Consider the following 13,761-nt stretch of genomic DNA (forward strand, 5'->3'; position numbering starts at 1 on the left):
AACTGTACCCTTCACATTAGAATGATCTCTTAGCCATACTGGATCCCCAACCCTATAAGAAGTGTTAGAGGCCTTAACATCATAATTTTTCTTCTGGCGATCACTAGCCTTCTTCATCCTGTCCCTGCAGGTAGGGCGTAAGAATTGTACTTGCTGCCCCCAATTGCATGATCGTAAGAGGCGACTAAATTTGGGACCTTATCTCTTCTCTCCTTTCTAAATAACTTTCCTCTTCCTAATGTCTCCCTTGACAATGCCTCACTTTTGGCCATTTGTTGAGCGTTCGCCCCTGTGAGGAAGGCTTTGGGTTCTGTCCCCTGGCCGAGACATACCAAAGTCTTTAACAATGGTAGTTTCTACTCCTGCTTAACGCTCAGCAAATTAGGAGTGGGACGACTGGTTCGCCCGTTGTCAGTATAATGTGACCGGGTGGGGCGTCCTGCTGGGTGTCTTCGGCAGTATGTTTCAGTGAGGTAGCACTATAAAGTCGGCATCAGTTNNTATTGCTTCATCTCCCCTCGATTGAACCGTGTAGATTTTTTACGAGCTTGACAGTCTGGACACCTGATGATCCATCTACGTGTATGGGTATAATATCCACTCCAATAAAAACTACTGCGTATCCTAGCCATAGTGCGTGTTTTCCCAAAATGTCCTGCAGTAACATCACTGTGTAACTTTTGTAATATTTCCCGATGCCAGCATTTTGGTACTATTAACTGCCACCTCTCATTATTGCTGTCCTCGTCCATCCATTTCCGGTATAAAATACCTTCTCGGAGACTAATTCGATTTCACTGAGACCAATAAGCTTTGACCTCTACCGAGAGGTTGGAAATATCCTTCCATTCGGGTCGAATCCCTTCTGTTTTCCAAATATGTACATGTTTCAAGGTTGGGTCATTGGTTTGTGCTTGTTTGATTTCCTCTGTATCTCTTCCCTGCATCCAGTTGGAGGAAGCTTCATTACATTCTAATAATGGATCCTGATTCCGAATACTCCGTTTTCCACTTTTCCCCTTCCTTTTTATATCGTTATTGTTATCATCATGATCTAACATTCGAACATGTTCATGTTCCAATTTCTGGTGTTCCTGGGTTTCCCATTCATTGTGATCCCTTCTGTCGCAGTATCTACAGGAGTTACAAGGTCTCCGCGACAATCCATCTGCATTTCCATGCAATTTTCCGGCTCGATGTTGGATTGTGTAGTCATAAGTGTCAAGTACCTCTATCCATCGAGCCAACTGCCCCTCCGGATTCTTGAAATTTATACATTTTTTAAGTCATGATATTTACAACAAATCTAAAACTTTAAATTCAGTGAGGTTTAAAATTGCATTACCCATCTAATAAGTTTTGAAGCATTTGACCCCTTCCTGCAAATAGGATTCTTCCTTCCACAGTACCTGCAGAGATTTCTTGTGTTGTGATCTGAAAATGATAAACAAACTTTGAATCATCTGCTGACTCTTTAATAGGGCACAAATTCCCTCTTCCCCATCAGGGTTTGAAATGAATACATTGGAATCTTCTGCACTTGATAAACAGTTAATATAAGCATCGGTTTTTTTTAAACAAATTGTCATAATCATTTTAAATCATGCACAAGTTATGTTAAGATATGGTACCTTTTTATCACTTCAGAGTTTCGGAGTAACTGTTGAAATTACCAGAAAGCTCTTTCTATATGCAATAATACTTTTGATAAAAGAATATTATGGCTTCATTCCCTAATATAAATGGAGATTCACCAACTTGAACAACAGCTTAAACAAATCTAGATTATGTTGCATGAATTTGAACTGCATGTGACTTTAGAAGATGATAATCGGAAACTTGCTTTCATCAGATAGATTTTAATTATGGTAATAAGATATTTCCTTTGTCTTTAGAACCCACAATCATGTTTATATACTCTTTTTTCAGAATGATTTGTGAAAGTGAACATTAAGTTGTCATTGGCAAGAATGTTAACCATAGATTTAGCTTATTATTTGTACCTTGACTGTCTATTATTGTCCGGAAAATTTCAGTGCGAAAGTCCAGGATTTTGTCTGAGGACACATTCAGATTCCCACCACACACTATAGCCTCTGCGAACTGCAAAAAAGTCAAAACAGCAAAGAAGGAATAATATACATATAAAGAATGATAATATTATCAATGGAAAACTTTTTTTCATAAATCAAGTTAATGTGAAATCAAGTGTTATTTAAAATATTTCACATAATTTTGAAAATTAAGATTCATATCTCTGTATGTAATCATATTCCTGTCTGGCAAGTAACAAGGAGCAAACTTTATTTTTGTTCTGCTTACATTATTTGTAACATGCAAATTCAGCATGATTTTTCCAAAGTATGGACCAAACTGACATAAAAAATTGCTGGGTTTGATTCAAAGTCGGGAATATGCTATCATACCTCCTAAGATGGAAGGTGAATGAAATGATAAAAGCAATTTCCCTTCTTTTCTAATCATGCCAATCAGGTTACAAAATTTATTAGAACAATTATGTGACATTCTCAGATTTTAGATCGTCAATCCTTGAATAGAAACTGCATAAATAAATATAACATATCTGGTGGACTCCACAAGAATGACTGTCTTGCTGTTTTGTGTGACTTTCAGAAGTAACAGTCCATTCTGCAGAATACTCATGGATTGCCAAGTATGATCTAGGATAAAATTTAAAACTGCATTTCATTTCATTCCTTCAACGAAAGGAATATTATCATTTTCTCCATATGGCAATATTTGAAACATACGTTAATGACTCTCATCCAGAAAGTAAATTACCTTTGTACTTACGTCCACTTAGCCATATTCTCTAAATCACATTTCTCTGTGGATCTTTTCATTTCGTAAATTGAAGTTCTAGATGGAATCAGTTTTATTTATAGACACATTATGTCATTGACGTGTATATTCTAACTTCATCAGGCACATAACTCTATGGCTTGAAGAGACATCGTTGATATTTTAATAACTTGAGTCTGGCTTAAGATGACATTCCTTACTTCCCCATCGCTCCATATCCTTTTGATATCTGCAAATCTTTGCCTCTCTAAAGAGATATGTCAACTCAGTTAGTAAATTAGACTCTTTTTTCAACAGAACTTTTGTTACTGTAAAAACAGCATGACAGAATGTGAAATTTGCTGATAAAATGCATAATCTTCACACCATACAATTATCAAAAGTTGGCATACAAAACAAAAGATATAAATAGACAAATGATGAATGCAGGCCAGGCATATGGTTTGATTGGTAATTGATATATTCTTCAAGAAATATTTCAGTTTCAAAAGGATCTGATCATGGGACACTAGCAATTTAACAATCTTGCATCACATACTGTATCTTAGGCAGCATAACTAAGTGAGAATTGAGATAAAAAGATAAAGCAATACAGAAAGACTATGACTATGCTTGATAATAAAACATCCTATCATGTGACTGGAAAACATAAAAGTGTTTTTATGATCATATGAAAACTTGTAAATATTACATAATATGACAAAATCTTGCTATAAAAGAGTTTTGTTTTCTGCTCATTTTCAGTCCAAATTTTACATTTGTATTGAGTTAACATAATAGTAAACCAACGTTATTACTTCATGATCATTTTATGTTATAATAAAATCCCATTTCTACAAATCAAATCTATATATACAGTGGATTAATACCAATTAAAACATCCCTTCCAAGAGGTAGTTTATTATATTTATTTCTATTATATTGTACACAAATTTTCCTTTTTGAAAATCTACAATACGCTGCAAAAAAGCTATGCACATGCAACAATAGAGCACTATATTTGTAAAGCATCAAACCAACACTTAACATGAAGCAATATAGAGGCTTAATAATAATACAGCATATAACAGTTAACAAGATAATAAATTAAAGCATAAACAATTGAACAAAATTAGTAACCATGACAAAAAGCACAACATTATTATGATTGACAGGTTATTTTGTTAGCACATAGCAAGTTTAGGTTTTGACTGTACACTGTATCAATGTGTTTTTGGTGCTTATCCAGTACACAATATGGCCAATATCTGTAAAACTCATTACATCAGATAAAGAAAATTCCAAACTCATCAGCAGGGTATTACAAATGGACAAAAAAATGAAAACAATTGCTCATATATCTTCCAAAATTACTTATCAGGAATGGGTTTATTTTAGAAATTTCCAAACAAGAAAGAGGCCAAATGATCCTGTACATGTATTGCTCGTTTACGTACAAGTAATGTTTAGCTGATATTTTACAGATGATACATTAACTTTGAGATCACATATTCTCTCATTTGAAATAATAATGCCTTAATCAGTATTTCTGATACGCACTATTGTTTGGTTAACCATCTCTGCTTGTGTGATTATAGTCAAAACATGTTAAAAGTATTTACAGACTTCTAATGTGGAGAAAAATAATAAAGGAAAGAAAAGACGAGAAAGACAATAGTTTGATAAATAGGAAGCATTTTCTGCTGTCCCTTTTGGTACAAAAAATGTCTTCATTTTGTTGCTTGGATTTAGTGTGTTTTGTTTTGTTCTTGGTATGTCCCCTATTGATGCTAAGAATGTTCTTAATAAAAGAAAAGATACCTATGACTTTTATGTCTTGTTTGCATAACATGAAACAATTGCGTCTTGTTCGCGGAAAATCCGCATAGCTCCACCCCTAATTATGGGTTGTTATTGAAGTCATGTAAACTTGTCACATTCTATGGTCAGGTTATGATGTGATAACTCTAGTTTGCAGGAACTATGGTCATTGAGTGAATGTTAATGCAAACTGTAAATATGCAGTTCTATTCAACTGAGATACTGTCAATTAGTTTAAACATGATCCATGCAAATTTAAAACTTTTATTCTTTTTGATTTTATTATGGAACGTTTATTCAATTGAAATAACAAAATAATGTAAATGTTTAATTATCAGAGGATTGCAAAGTTCCCATCTTGATTCATAGCTCCACAATCCTATTTATCTGTTTCTGTTTTCAAACCAAAGACATATGCTAGGGTATTATCTGCATGAACTAGCCAATATTACAGGTAGAAAAAAAATGATGGAGTAATTGTGTTAGTATAGAAAGAAACAAAGATTTTTCCATCTATGAGTAAAGCTATACTTTTCATAAGGCACATTGATTGATTTTAATGGTACTTTGCAATCCTAAGGGCCCGGACACACTATCAAGAGTTTGGGTCATGATTTGTGGAGAGTTCTAATTCACCTTTAATTGTCAAACAGTGGTGAAAACTTTCAATGGTTTAAAATGTTCGTGTAAGTTTTTGTCTCGTAGACATGATGATGGGGTGTCATCAAATCTTGTACATGTGGGGTGGACATGTCAACTTGTTGCTGTGTAAAAATGTGTATGACATGCTACGAGTTCCACTGTGAGTTTGGAAAACACAATAACTTCTAGCTCCAAATCATGACAGTATGTCAGGGCCTTAAGGGAAAAAAAATGAAAAATGCTCAGAACGTTTTTCTCAAATACCTTCCACATTATATATGATTCAAGAACCTCCTCCATGTTTTCATTACTTAGAGGTTTGTCTAAAATTCATCAAACATTACTCTGATTTGTTGTCAACATTCATCAAAAATACAAACATTCAAAAAATGATAAACGAAAAGTGCACAATATTAGAATAAAAGTTTTTCTACACACGTACATATAAAGCAACATATTCCAGATACATAACATTAAGCTTGCCACAAAATATCAAAGGAAACATAATATGAAATATACGGCATACTAACCAATATGCTCTGACGTGTGAATAATTTAGTGTTATAATATTTGTCACCACTCTGCTTCAATGTCATTCAGTGATAGAACAAAGAAAAATGGTACAAGGAACATATATTAATAACCTAATATGAGGTCATATGTGCATTGATATTCATAATATAATGACATGTGATTCTATTTTCTTATGAACAGAAAATTATTGAAAATGAGTCTGCATTTGATAAACCAAACTCTCAAGGAAAAGAATTTTACTAAGCCTTAATCAGTAAGATTTATTTAAAGTGTTTTCTATGTTTGCATATCCTATACTACTGAACACTTTTTTTTTTGACAATTATGACTACATGTATATACAACTAATTTTCTAAACCATCAAATGAATGAAAGACATCCAAATTAACATTTCTGTATATGGATGAAATACCACCACTATTGCAGCGCACTTAAGTTACACAGAATTTAAATAATACAATTAGTACATACCTACGTACGGTACGTCTCTCATTTGGAGATATATATGGGACCCTGCTTGGCCACCACTCTGGTGTTAAAGAGGAATATCCCCATATATCCCTCTTTAAGTCATATCTTAGTTCCACTGAAATGATATGCAAAATTTTGAACTGGAATTACATATCAGGAACAATAAATCTGAAAAACAAGCAAACAATCAAAACAAAAATCCAAGGCAATGGAAAAATGCATTTTTTCTATTTAAATTAAGAACTTCACATCTTTTCAAACAAGAAACTGTTTATCTAATCAATTGGGTTTTTTCTTTCAACTTTATTGTGTTAGGTTGCTTCCAGTCAATTGAAAAATGTGTTTTGCCTCTGTCAAATGATAAGCTGTTTTCACAATGATAAAGAAAACAAATTAGAAATTAAATTATCCTTTTCAGAGATTTTAACATTAATCTTCATTAAGTCAAGCATATAAATGTTGAACAATCAACATTGTACATGTGAAATACATCGTTTCAAGTTGTTTACTAAAAAGTACTTATTTTGAAAGTCAAAACTTCATCTTGTGATATGAGACCTTAAAGATTTTTGTCATACCTAAAATTCACCTTTCACCACATTTTTTGGAATCTGCGTTAATGATAGAGTTTTTTACGCAGTTTGTATTTTACATATAGCCATCTTCATATAAAGGCAACTAACACGAATAATACAGGGCAAAAAATCAAGCACTATACGTGTACAGTGGCTGCTACAATCGTAACTTACTGTACTGCCTGACCAGACCCGTTATAACAAACCGCTTAGCCTGCATGGTCCTCGGCTAATCTGCAGGGATGTTTTCCATTGCTGTCAAGAAAGTAAACATTTTAGTTGTGTAAGATATATAATTCAAATAAAGGATATACAATTAAATTTAAATCATGTAAATAATATTGTTCAATTATGGCCCACTTTGTTGAGACTACAATATGGACTTATCCTGACACAGTGGGCCATAAATGTTTTGTTATTTAAACATTTAACTGCTTTCAGTTGGCATTCATAGGCAATATGAATGCCAACTGGACAAAGGCAAATTCAATGAAACATGGAATTCATACTGCCTATGAATAACAATTGAAAGCAGTTCAATACTTATTTTTATCATTTTTAGAATCTCTTCATCTCATAGAAAATCCAATTACACTTACTATTATTTAGCATTTAGTTCAAGTAATGTATGTATTGTGTATGCTTTTTAAATCAATAGCCATTGCCTCATAATTGGCTGATAAAAACTGATAAAAAATATGTTAAAAACAGATCTTACCTTTCCTCAGTGATTTTTTGGGAGCTAGTTCACCAGGACTGGCACAGGCACTCATTAGTGCCTCCCGTATCTCACTTGATTCGACAACTCCTTTTAACTTGTAGGAACCTATTGTGTTAAATAAATATAAATCAAGTGTCTTTTTCATACATATCATAACTAAATATCAGTGTGATTGAAATATTTAAAACATTCATATAACAATATCTATGTCCATCATATCTGCTTTTATATGACTAAAGTAAGAACAATTGATAAAAATTAATTACCTTCACACTTCAGGGTAGGAGTTGGGCTCCTCTTCGTTAGTTTCGGTACGTATAGTACCAAAACCGTTGCCCCCGTTTTGTCTGTCCAATCATGTACCTTTGGCGAAAACACAAAATCAGTTATTTCATTTCTATAAAAGACATTTTAGTCAGTTCAATTTTTCTTGCAATATTTCCTAATAATGGGCTTTTGTTGTTTTTGTGTAAGCTTTTATCTCCCATAAATTAAGAATACAAATTTATTCTGGTGCTAGTATAATATTTCAGGTCATAGGAACATTGTAGTACCCATATACCTCTGGTGCTAGACTTGTAGTACCCATATACCTCTGGTGCTAGACTTGTAGTACCCATATACCTCTGGTGCTAGTCTTTTAGTACCCATGCATATCTGGTGCTAGACTTGTAGTACCCATATACCTCTGGTGCTAGTCTTGTAGTACCCATTTACCACAGGTGCTAGACTTGTTGTACCAATATACCTCTGGTGCTAGTCTTGTAGTACCAATATACCTCTGGTGCTAGTCTTGTAATACCCATATACCTCTGGTGCTAGTCTTGTAGTACCCATTTACCTCTGGTGCTAGTCTTGTAGTACCCATATACCTCTAGTGCTACACTTGTAGTACCCATATACCTCTAGTGCTAGTCTTGCAGTACTCATATACCTCTAGTGCTAGTCTTGTAGTACCCATATATTTTGTGCTAGACTTGTAGTACCCGTATACCTCTGGTGTTAGACTTATAGTACCAATATACCTCTGGTGCTAGTTTTGTAGTACCCATTTACCTCTGGTGTTACACTTGTAGTACCCATATACCTCTAGTGCTAGTCTTGCAGTACACATATTCCTCTGGTGCTAGTCTTGTAGAACCCATATATATCTGGTGCTAGACTTGTAGTACCCATATACCTCTTGTGCTAGTCTTGTAGTACCCATATACCTCTGGTGCTTGTTTTGTAGTACATATGTGCCTCTGGTGCTAGTCTTTTAGTATCATATACCTCTGGTGCTAGTCTTGCAGTACCCATATACCTCTGGTGCTAGTCTTGTAGTACCCATATACCTCTAGTGCTAGTCCTGCAGTACACATATACATCTGGTGCTAGTCTTGCAGTACACATATTCCTCTGGTGCTAGTCTTGTAGTACCCATATACCTCTGGTGCTAGACTTGTAGTACCCATATACATCTTGTGCTAGTCTTTTAGTACACATATACCTCTGGTGCTAGTTTTGTAGTACATATGTACCTCTTGTGCTAGTTTTTTGTAGAACCCATATACATTTGGTGCTTGTCTTGTAGAACCCATATACCTTTGGCGCTAGACTTTCCCATATACCTGTGGTGCTAGTCTGGTAGTACCCATAATACATCTTGTGCTAGATAAAAAAAACTCATATACCTCATGTGCTAGTCCTGCAGTACCCATAAACCTTTTGTGCTGGTCTTGTTGTACCCATATGTCTCTGGTGCTAGTTTTGTAGATCAATTGTACTATGGTGTTAGTCTTTTAGTACCCATATACATCTGGTGCTAGTCTTGCAGTACCCATATACCTCTGGTGCTAGTCTTGCAGTACCCATATAACTCTGGCACCAGCCTTGCGGTACCCATATTCCTCTGGTGCTAGTCTTGTAGTACCCATATACCTCTGGTGCTAGTCTTGCAGTACCCATATACCTCTGGCACCAGCCTTGCGGTACCCATATACCTCTGGTGCTAGTCTAGTAGTACCCATATACCTCTGGCACTAGCCTTGCGGTACCCATATACCTCTGGTGCTAGACTTGTTATACCCATATACATCTGGTGCAAGAGTTTAAGTACACATGTACCTCTGGTGCTAGTCTGGAAGTACCGATATACCTGTGATGCTAGTTTTGTAGTACCCATATACCTCTTGTGCTAAATTGTAGTACCATATACTTCTTGTGCTAGTTTTGCAGTATCCATATATCTTTGGTACTAATCTTGTAGTACCCATAAACCTCTGGTGCTCCATAGGCTAGCAACTACCGATCTTATAATGAACTGTCATAGCAGAATGACCTAGCTAGATTGATAGTAAAAAAGCACATATTACGAAAAAATGATAACTGAAAGAGATTGTCGATAGAAATAAAAAAAGTTGAGACATGCCAATTGAGTTTCTGCCCTTCTCAAAAATATACAATAAGCATTTTGCCCAGGCTTCATCAGTTGAGAAGCAAAAATACTGCACTTACCCTAAACGTATCAAAACACCAGCATGACTGTCAACTGTTTGAAATTTAGCATAGAAAGTAAATGAAATCTGCCAACTATTTTAATGGAGTCATCGGTCTTAATGCTTCAGTTTCGACTGCGTTAACCTAGATATGTATTTTCTGAATGGCCAATATACACGAACGTTCACTATATGTAAGTTCCGATTTTTTATTGAGATCTAGATCTTTGCATGTGACTTATCAGCCAGTTGAAATTTAGAGCGACTACACTATCTTATGGGGCTTGTTTAACCTTAACAACTTTTCAATCAAAAGCCTTATGAACCGACTGTCAATACAGGGTATTATCCCTAATTCCGATATATTGATGCACGTAGGGCAGGGTTCAATTGTACATAGGATTAAGGTCGCCTTCTAGCTTCGAGCTAGAGGGAATTTCCCTTTAGCTCAGTGGTAGAGCGTCTGACTAGGAACCTGGAGATCTAGGGTTCGATCCCCGGTGGAAGCACACTATTCTCTTTCATGTTACACGAACATTGGACCACCTGCACAACACAGTCGGGGCAAAGGGGCACGGTTCAATTTATCAATTTATACCTGAGTCCTCCTTGTTTACCATACATAATAACAACTGTGCCCCTGTGGTGGGCTGCAAGGAATAGAGGCATTTAAAGCACCAATCCCTACCAACTGGGATTAACCGCAGGGGTTCGTTACAAATGTTTAAAATACACATATGCTATACTGATATTGGTATATATATCAGTATATATAGCTAGCAGCATACAATGTATGGTTATTTCAGGCATTTGCAACTAATCTCATTGTTAACCATACATAGTAATAATAACCGTTGCTCCTGTGGTCCGTGGGGCCAAAGGAATAGAGGCATTTAAAGCACCAATCCCTACCAACTGGGATTAATCACAGGGGTTCGTTACAAATGTCTGAACTACACATATGCTATTATAGCACATGTGTATTTCAGACATTTGTAACACATCCTTGTGGATTAACCAAAGTTAAGTATCGCATGCGTACTTAACCCCCTCCACATTAAAGCCATTTTTGCCTCTGTGTAGTAAAACATATATTAGATATAGGCTCTATAATTATTAATTTACTTACAGAAAGGTCAAAGGCAAGGGCGAAAATCATTCAGTTACCTCTACTTCCGTTTTAAATGCGAATTGTGCGCATGACTATGACTTTGAAATGTGCAATCATACCTGGCGCTAAGACTGGTGCGAAGATCATACACACCACTAATATAATACCTCGAGTTTTGGTCCCGTCCGAGTTATTCCCTCCGACCCCTAGTAGAGAGACGAGATAGTTCGGTGCGAGAATATTATGAATTTTGTAAAATAAGTTGTAGATCTAATTTCCGTCTTGGTTTTCTCTCAGATAAAGTTTCTAAACCACTTTAAATGTACAAAGATTATCTACTCGGGTTTGGTTTGGTTTGGTTTAGTATTGCTTAACGTCCTATCAACAGCTATGGTCATCTAAGTCCTGTCTCCAGCACACGTAAACAAATGGTAATATCCATTGCAATGAACTTAATGCATTATATTCTATAGTTTACAACAGTCATATGAATTTTAAGTTGAAATTAACATTTCAACAATACATATTGTAAGGTTATGACAATGAAAAAGTATAGGTCTACACATAACTAAAATAACGGGTTTCCTCCTGCTTTGATGCAGCACCCTCCATCTTTTTTTGATTTTGAAAAATGGCGGAAACTAAACTTTTCTGCAGTGTGACGAATGACCGTTTCAAGGGAAACAACTCCAAGATGTGTTTCAATGTAGTGACACCCAACATAAGGGACACAATATATTTATAATGGTGTCTTAATTTATCGAAGATGCAAAAGAAAGCATGCAATCTCTTAGTTTAAACATTAAAGATACCTTAATTTTTTTATGGGAGAGATAAAATTTAATAGTTTGAAAAATAACAAGAAACGAGGCGCTAGTTAAACTACAAAAATGTGGTAGAGTAACATCAGTATTTTAACAATGTGATAAAACTGACGTAACAGGCAAAAACACAGAGGGACGTTATTTGCTAATAATTTCTGGAATTACCTATGTATACAACATAAACAGCCGACTAACAAAAAATATGATTTCAAATTCTGTCCATTCTTCCAAAACAATCAGCAGCTATAGTTACGTGGATCTGTGGATCGAGTTGAAGCCCAAGATCTTGAAAGAACTCTCTTCTGAAATTGCCCCTGTCCTCTCTATCATCTTTAACGAATCTCTTCATTCTGGCACAGTTCCCTCTGATTGGAAGTTAGCGCTTGTCTCTCCTGTCAATAAAAGGGCTCTAATTTAAATCCAGAAAATTACACGCCAATCTCTCTCACGTGTATTTTTAGCAAACTTCTAGAACACATAGTGGTCAGTAACATCATGAACCACGCTGACAAACATAACATCCTTTACCCACTCCAACACGGTTTCGAAGGTCAGTATCATGTGAGAGTCAGCTCATTGAATTTGTTGATGATGTCAGCTCCAACATTGACAAGGGAAAACAAACCGACGTCTTAATTATGGATTTTTCCAAAGCCTTTGACAAGGTTAGTCATTCGCTTCTTTGTCATAAGCTTCGTCATTATGGTGTAAATGAGATAGAAAACTTCCTGGATAATAGGAAGCAGGCTGTCATCGTTGAAGGGGGAAAATCTAGCATTGCCAATGTCAAGTCAGGTGCCCCTCAAGACTCGGTTATTGGTCCATCCCTCTTTCTATTCTATATAAACGACATTCCTGTTGGCCTCCATTCCACTGTACGTCTATTTGCAGATGACACCATTGTCTATCTTACTATGAAATCACCATCTGATGCCCAGCTATTGCAACAAGATTTAGACAAACTAGCTCTATGGGAGAAAGCATGGGATATGTCCTTCCATCCTGACAAATGTAACGTCCTTTCCATCACCAACAACAAACAACCACAACATCACAAATACATATGCTGCACGGAAAGGAACTAAAACACGTAGACAAAGCAAAATATTTAGGTGTCACTATACAGTCAAATCTGAAGTGGGAATGTCACATAAACAACATCTGTGGGAAAGCCAACTCCACCTTAGGCTTTCTCAGACGAAATCTAAAGATAAAATCTACATCTGTCAAGGAGCAGGCATATAAAACACTTGTCAGACCAACCGTAGAATATACCCTTATACTAAAACAGACATAAACAAAATAGAAATGGTGCAGCGTAGAGCAGCCAGATTAGTCACCAACAAATTTAGAAACACCTCCAGTGTTGGTGACATGCTTCAACACCTTAACTGGCAATCACTTGAAGACAGAAGGAGAGTCGTGCGACTGACAACACTACACAAAACTATACACGACAAAGTCAACATAACTAAAGACCAATTCATACCTCCATCCCGCCACACAAGACACGCACACCGGAACTCATATCAAACCATGTAGAACACAGGTACGACAACAATCCTTTTTCCCTCGTACCATAGTAGACTGGAATAACCTGCCTCCAGATATAACCTCCATTACCTCTTCTGACTGCTTTAAACTGTCCCTAAACAAAAAACAATTCAAACTCATATACTTTATAAATATTCCCTTTCACAATCTTTTATCTTTTCTTCTCTTGGCCTTGCAACCACTGTCACATGACATGATCTTCAAATAGATGAAGGTGGTCATTACTATG

This window comes from Mizuhopecten yessoensis, unplaced genomic scaffold, assembly GCF_002113885.1.
Source record: "Mizuhopecten yessoensis strain PY_sf001 unplaced genomic scaffold, ASM211388v2 scaffold2255, whole genome shotgun sequence".
NCBI classification, from domain to species: domain Eukaryota; kingdom Metazoa; phylum Mollusca; class Bivalvia; order Pectinida; family Pectinidae; genus Mizuhopecten; species Mizuhopecten yessoensis.